General features: G+C 49.8%; 1 protein-coding gene across 1 annotated transcript in view; it reads right to left on the minus strand.

Annotated features, from left to right (window-relative positions):
* The window catches only part of PPP1R26 (protein phosphatase 1 regulatory subunit 26), a 41,881-nt gene extending 35,849 nt beyond the window's left edge, over positions 1-6,032 (minus strand). The window contains exon 1 of the mRNA XM_069986408.1: positions 5,899-6,032. The gene's annotated coding sequence lies outside the window, so the exon portion shown is untranslated. The remainder of the gene's footprint in view (positions 1-5,898) is intronic.
* Between the last annotated feature and the right edge of the window lie 837 nt (positions 6,033-6,869).

Here is a 6,869-nt window from a genome sequence, read left to right on the forward strand (position 1 = left end):
GTACATCACATGATCACTCTCACCCAACTCTGAGCAGTGTCCTCTGAGCGTGGCAGCAGTGGACGACGGGCCGCGTGGCAGCATTTGACGACGGGCGGTGTAGTAGTAGTAGATAATGATGGGCGGTGTAGTAGTAGTAGATGATGGGCGGTGTAGTTGTAGTAGTAGATGATGATGGGCGGTGTAGTAGCAGTAGATGATGGGCGGTGTAGTAGTAGATATGATGGGTGGTGTAGTTGTAATAGTAGATGATGGGCGGTGTAGTTGTAGTAGTAGATGATGATGGGCGGTGTAGTAGCAGAAGATGATGGGCGGTGTAGTAGTAGTAGATGATGATGGGCGGTGTAGTATTAGTAGATGATGATGGGCGGTGTAGTATTAGTAGATGATGATGGGCGGTGTAGTATTAGTAGATGATGATGGGCGGTGTAGTTGTAGATGATGATGGGCGGTGTAGTTGTAGATGATGATGGGCGGTGTAGTTGTAGTAGTAGATGATGATGGGCGGTGTAGTTGTAATAGTAGATGATGATGGGCGGTGTAGTTGTAGTAGTAGATGATGATGGGCGGTGTAGTTGTAGTAGTAGATGATGATGGGCGGTGTAGTTGTAATAGTAGATGATGATGGGCGGTGTAGTTGTAGTAGTAGATGATGATGGGCGGTGTAGTTGTAGTAGTAGATGATGATGGGCGGTGTAGTAGCAGTAGATGATGGGCGGTGTAGTAGTAGATGATGGGCGGTGTAGTTGTAGTAGTAGATGATGATGGGCGGTGTAGTTGTAGATGATGATGAGCGGTGTACTAGCAGTAGATGATGGGCGGTGTAGTAGTAGCAGTAGATGATGGGCGGTGTAGTTGTAATAGTAGATGATGGGCGGTGTAGTTGTAGTAGTAGATGATGATGGGCGGTGTAGTAGCAGAAGATGATGGGCGGTGTAGTAGTAGTAGATGATGATGGGCGGTGTAGTATTAGTAGATGATGATGGGCGGTGTAGTTGTAGATGATAATGGGCGGTGTAGTTGTAGATGATGATGGGCGGTGTAGTTGTAGTAGTAGATGATGATGGGCGGTGTATTTGTAGTAGTAGATGATGATGGGCGGTGTAGTTGTAGTAGTAGATGATGATGGGCGGTGTAGTTGTAGTAGTAGATGATGATGGGCGGTGTAGTTGTAATAGTAGATGATGATGGGCGGTGTAGTTGTAGTAGTAGATGATGATGGGCGGTGTAGTTGTAGTAGTAGATGATGATGGGCGGTGTAGTTGTAGTAGTAGATGATGATGGGCGGTGTAGTTGTAATAGTAGATGATGATGGGCGGTGTAGTTGTAATAGTAGATGATGATGGGCGGTGTAGTTGTAGTAGTAGATGATGATGGGCGGTGTAGTAGCAGTAGATGATGGGCGGTGTAGTAGTAGATGATGGGCGGTGTAGTTGTAGTAGTAGATGATGATGGGCGGTGTAGTTGTAGATGATGGGCGGTGTAGTTGTAGATGATGATGAGCGGTGTACTAGCAGTAGATGATGGGCGGTGTAGTAGTAGCAGTAGATGATGTGCGGTGTAGTAGTAGATGATGGGCGGTGTAGTAGTAGTAGATGATGATGATGGGCGGTGTAGTAGATGATGGGCGGTGTAGTAGTAGTAGATGATGATGGGCGGTGTAGTTGTAGTAGTAGATGATGATGGGCGGTGTAGTTGTAGTAGTAGATGATGATGGGCGGTGTAGTTGTAGTAGTAGATGATGATGGGCGGTGTAGTTGTAGTAGTAGATGATGATGGGCGGTGTAGTTGTAGTAGTAGATGATGATGGGCGGTGTAGTTGTAATAGTAGATGATGATGGGCGGTGTAGTTGTAATAGTAGATGATGATGGGCGGTGTAGTTGTAGTAGTAGATGATGATGGGCGGTGTAGTAGCAGTAGATGATGGGCGGTGTAGTAGTAGATGATGGGCGGTGTAGTTGTAGTAGTAGATGATGGGCGGTGTAGTTGTAGATGATGATGAGCGGTGTACTAGCAGTAGATGATGGGCGGTGTAGTAGTAGCAGTAGATGATGTGCGGTGTAGTAGTAGATGATGGGCGGTGTAGTAGTAGTAGATGATGATGATGGGCGGTGTAGTAGATGATGGGCGGTGTAGTAGTAGTAGATGATGATGGGCGGTGTAGTTGTAGTAGTAGATGATGATGGGCGGTGTAGTTGTAGTAGTAGATGATGATGGGCGGTGTAGTTGTAGTAGTAGATGATGATGGGCGGTGTAGTTGTAGTAGTAGATGATGATGGGCGGTGTAGTTGTAGTAGTAGTAGATGATGATGGGCGGTGTAGTTGTAGATGATGATGGGCGGTGTAGTTGTAGTAGTAGATGATGATGGGCGGTGTAGTTGTAATAGTAGATGATGATGGGTGGTGTAGTTGTAATAGTAGATTATGATGGGCGGTGTAGTAGATGATGGGCGGTGTAGTAGTAGTAGATGATGATGGGCGGTGTAGTAGATGATGGGCGGTGTAGTAGTAGATGATGATGGGCGGTGTAGTAGTAGATGATGAAGGGCGGTGTAGTAGTAGATGATGATGGGCGGTGTAGTAGATGATGGGCGGTGTAGTAGATGATGGGCGGTGTAGTAGATGATGGGCGGTGTAGTAGTAGATGATGGGCGGTGTAGTAGATGATGGGCGGTGTAGTAGTAGCAGTAGATGATGGGCGGTGTAGTAGTAGATGATGATGGGCGGTGTAGTAGAAGATGGGCGGTGTAGTAGTAGCAGTAGATGATGGGCGGTGTAGTAGATGATGATGGGCGGTGTAGTAGATGATGATGGGCGGTGTAGTAGTAGCAGTAGATGATGGGCGGTGTAGTAGTAGCAGTAGATGATTGGCGGTGTAGTAGCAGTAGATGATGGGCGGTGTAGTAGTAGCAGTAGATGATGGGCGGTGTAGTTGTAGTAGCAGTAGATGATGGGCGGTGTAGTAGCAGTAGATGAAGGGCGGTGTAGTAGTTGTAGTAGATGATGATGGGCGGTGTAGTAGTTGTAGTAGATGATGATGGGCGGTGTAGTAGTAGTAGATGATGATGGGCGGTGTAGTAGTAGCAGTAGATGATGGGCGGTGTAGTAGATGATGATGGGCGGTGTAGTAGATGATGATGGGCGGTGTAGTAGATGATGATGGGCGGTGTAGTAGATGATGATGGGCGGTGTAGTAGATGATGATGGGCGGTGTAGTAGATGATGATGGGCGGTGTAGTAGATGATGATGGGCGGTGTAGTAGATGATGATGGGCGGTGTAGTAGTAGCCGTAGATGATGGGCGGTGTAGTTGTAGTAGCAGTAGATGATGGGCGGCGTAGTAGCAGTAGATGATGGGCGGTGTAGTAGCAGCAGATGATGGGCGGTGTAGTAGCAGCAGATGATGATGATGGGCGGTGTAGTAGTAGATGATGGGCGGTGTAGTTGTAGTAGTAGCAGTAGATGATGGGCGGTGTAGTAGTAGTAGATGATGATGGGCGGTGTAGTAGTAGATGATGATGGGCGGTGTAGTATTAGTAGATGATGGGCGGTGTAGTAGCAGTAGATGAAGGGCGGTGTAGTAGTTGTAGTAGATGATGATGGGCGGTGTAGTAGTTGTAGTAGATGATGATGGGCGGTGTAGTAGCAGTAGATGAAGGGCGGTGTAGTAGTTGTAGTAGTAGATGATGGGCGGTGTAGTTGTAGTAGTAGATGATGATGAGCGGTGTAGTAGTAGTAGATGATGGGCGGTGTAGTAGCAGCAGATGATGGGCGGTGTAGTAGCAGCAGATGATGGGCGGTGTAGTAGCAGCAGATGATGATGATGGGCAGTGTAGTAGTAGATGATGGGCGGTGTAGTTGTAGTAGTAGATGATGGGCGGTGTAGTAGCAGCAGTAGATGATGGGCGGTGTAGTAGCAGTAGATGATGGGCGGTGTAGTAGTAGTAGATGATGATGGGCGGTGTAGTAGTAGTAGATGATGATGGGCGGTGTAGTAGTAGATGATGATGGGCGGTGTAGTAGATGATGATGGGCGGTGTAGTAGATGATGGGCGGTGTAGTAGATGATGGGCGGTGTAGTTGTAGTAGCAGTAGATGATGGGCGGTGTAGTTGTAGTAGCAGTAGATGATGGGCGGTGTAGTAGCAGTAGATGATGGGCGGTGTAGTTGTAGTAGCAGTAGATGATGGGCGGTGTAGCAGTAGATGATGGGCGGTGTAGTAGTAGCAGTAGATGATGGGCGGTGTAGTAGTAGATGATGATGGGCGGTGTAGTAGCAGTAGATGATGGGCGGTGTAGTAGTAGTAGATGATGGGCGGTGTAGTAGTAGCAGTAGATGATTGGCGGTGTAGTAGCAGTAGATGATGGGCGGTGTAGTAGCAGTAGATGATGGGCGGTGTAGTAGCAGTAGATGATGGGCGGTGTAGTTGTAGTAGCAGCAGATGATGGGCGGTGTAGTAGCAGCAGATGATGGGCGGTGTAGTAGCAGCAGATGATGGGCGGTGTAGTAGCAGCAGATGATGGGCGGTGTAGTAGCAGCAGATGATGGGCGGTGTAGTAGCAGCAGATGATGGGCGGTGTAGTAGTAGCAGTAGATGATGGGCGGTGTAGTAGTAGCAGATGATGGGCGGTGTAGTAGTAGTAGCAGTAGATGATGGGCGGTGTAGTAGTAGTAGCAGTAGATGATGGGCGGTGTAGTAGTAGTAGCAGTAGATGATGGGCGGTGTAGTAGTAGTAGCAGTAGATGATGGGCGGTGTAGTAGTAGTAGCAGTAGATGATGGGCGGTGTAGTAGTAGTAGATGATGATGGGCGGTGTAGTAGTAGTAGATGATGATGGGCGGTGTAGTAGTAGTAGATGATGGGCGGTGTAGTAGTAGTAGATGATGGGCGGTGTAGTAGTAGATGATGGGCGGTGTAGTAGTAGTAGATGATGATGGGCGGTGTAGTAGTAGTAGATGATGATGGGCGGTGTAGTAGTAGTAGATGATGATGGGCGGTGTAGTAGTAGTAGATGATGATGGGCGGTGTAGTAGTAGTAGATGATGATGGGCGGTGTAGTAGTAGCAGATGATGGGCGGTGTAGTAGTAGCAGATGATGGGCGGTGTAGTAGTAGATGATGGGCGGTGTAGTAGTAGATGATGGGCGGTGTAGTAGTAGATGATGGGCGGTGTAGTAGTAGATGATGGGCGGTGTAGTAGCAGTAGATGATGGGCGGTGTAGTAGCAGTAGATGATGGGCGGTGTAGTAGCAGTAGATGATGGGCGGTGTAGTAGCAGTAGATGATGGGCGGTGTAGTAGTAGATGATGGGCGGTGTAGTAGTAACAGTAGATGATGGGCGGTGTAGTAGTAACAGTAGATGATGGGCGGTGTAGTAGTAACAGTAGATGATGGGCGGTGTAGTAGTAGGTGTAGATGATGATTGTAGTAGCAGTAGATGATGATTGTAGTTGTAGTAGTAGTAGCAGTAGATGATGATTGTAGTTGTAGTAGTAGTAGCAGTAGATGATGATTGTAGTTGTAGTAGTAGTAGCAGTAGATGATGATTGTAGTTGTAGTAGTAGTAGCAGTAGATGATGATGGGCAGTGTAGTAGTAGCAGTAGATGATGGGCGGTGTAGTAGTAGATGATGATTGTAGTAGTAGTAGTAGTAGATGATGATTGTAGTAGTAGTAGTAGTAGTAGTAGCAGCAGTAGCAGTGTGGTCCGGAGCCGCGCTGATGTGTTGGTGCGCTGGGCCCGGGCTCTGGTTGCGGCCTCCACCCGCCCGCAGCCGGCTCAGCCCCGCTCCTCTCCCCGCCCTCTCCTCTCTGCATCCCGGACCTCTGCCCCCGCTCCGGCTGCAGGTCCCGCCGTCTCCCCCGGCCCACAGCCCCGCCGCCCGGCTCCAGCACTCACCTCCCGGGCCGGTCCAGCCCCCGGGCCTCACGGCGGACGCGCTCTCTGCCCATCCTGGAGCCGCCAACACCGGCAGCACAGCCCGCAACTCTCCACAGCAACAGCGCCGCACGGCGGGAGCGCGCACGTACGGGAGAACGTGCTGACGTCGCCTCGCGCTACACCAGCGTTACCATGGCGACGTGGACAGGCCTCACAACTGCTAGTAGGCCGCATGTGAAACAGGCGGCAATGTACGGCTTCTGTCCCACAGGTGTGGAAGAACAACTCCCAGTATCATGAGGGTGAGGGTTTAATACACAGAGAAATCAGAATGCATAGCTCATGTATTGGTGCGCCCCCTCTGGCATCCATACATCACTGCAGTGCTGCCCCTGTGCAGTGTCACGTGTCATCCAGCCTGCAGGGAGCTCCAAGCAGCCCTGACCCTGCTGAAGCGGGGCCCAGGGGTACAGGTGCTGCAGGGGGGGGGCAGGGGGGGGGGCCGGGGGTACAGGTGCTGCAGGGAGGGCCCGGGGGTGCAGGGAGGGCCCCGGGGGTGCAGGGAGGGCCGAGGGTACAGGTGCTGCAGGGGGGGCCCGGGGGTACAGGTGCTGCAGGGAGGGCCCGGGGGTGCAGGGGGGCCCGGGGGTACAGGTGCTGCAGGGGGGTAACTTATATATCACATATCCAGCTGCTGTGTTATCAGGGTTATACAGTTACTATACATTATACACCACATGCTGCTATACTGTACAGTAACTTATATATCACATCTCCAGCTCCTGTGTTATCAGGGTTATACAGTTACTATACATTATATACCACATGCTGCTATACTGTACAGTAACTTATATATCACATATCCAGCTGCTGTGTTATCAGGGTTATACAGTTACTATACATTATACACCACATGCTGCTATACTGTACAGTAACTTATATATCACATATCCAGCTGCTGTGTTATCAGGGTTATACAGTTACTATAC

This window comes from Dendropsophus ebraccatus, chromosome 10, assembly GCF_027789765.1.
Source record: "Dendropsophus ebraccatus isolate aDenEbr1 chromosome 10, aDenEbr1.pat, whole genome shotgun sequence".
In the NCBI taxonomy this organism is placed as follows: Eukaryota; Metazoa; Chordata; class Amphibia; order Anura; family Hylidae; genus Dendropsophus; species Dendropsophus ebraccatus.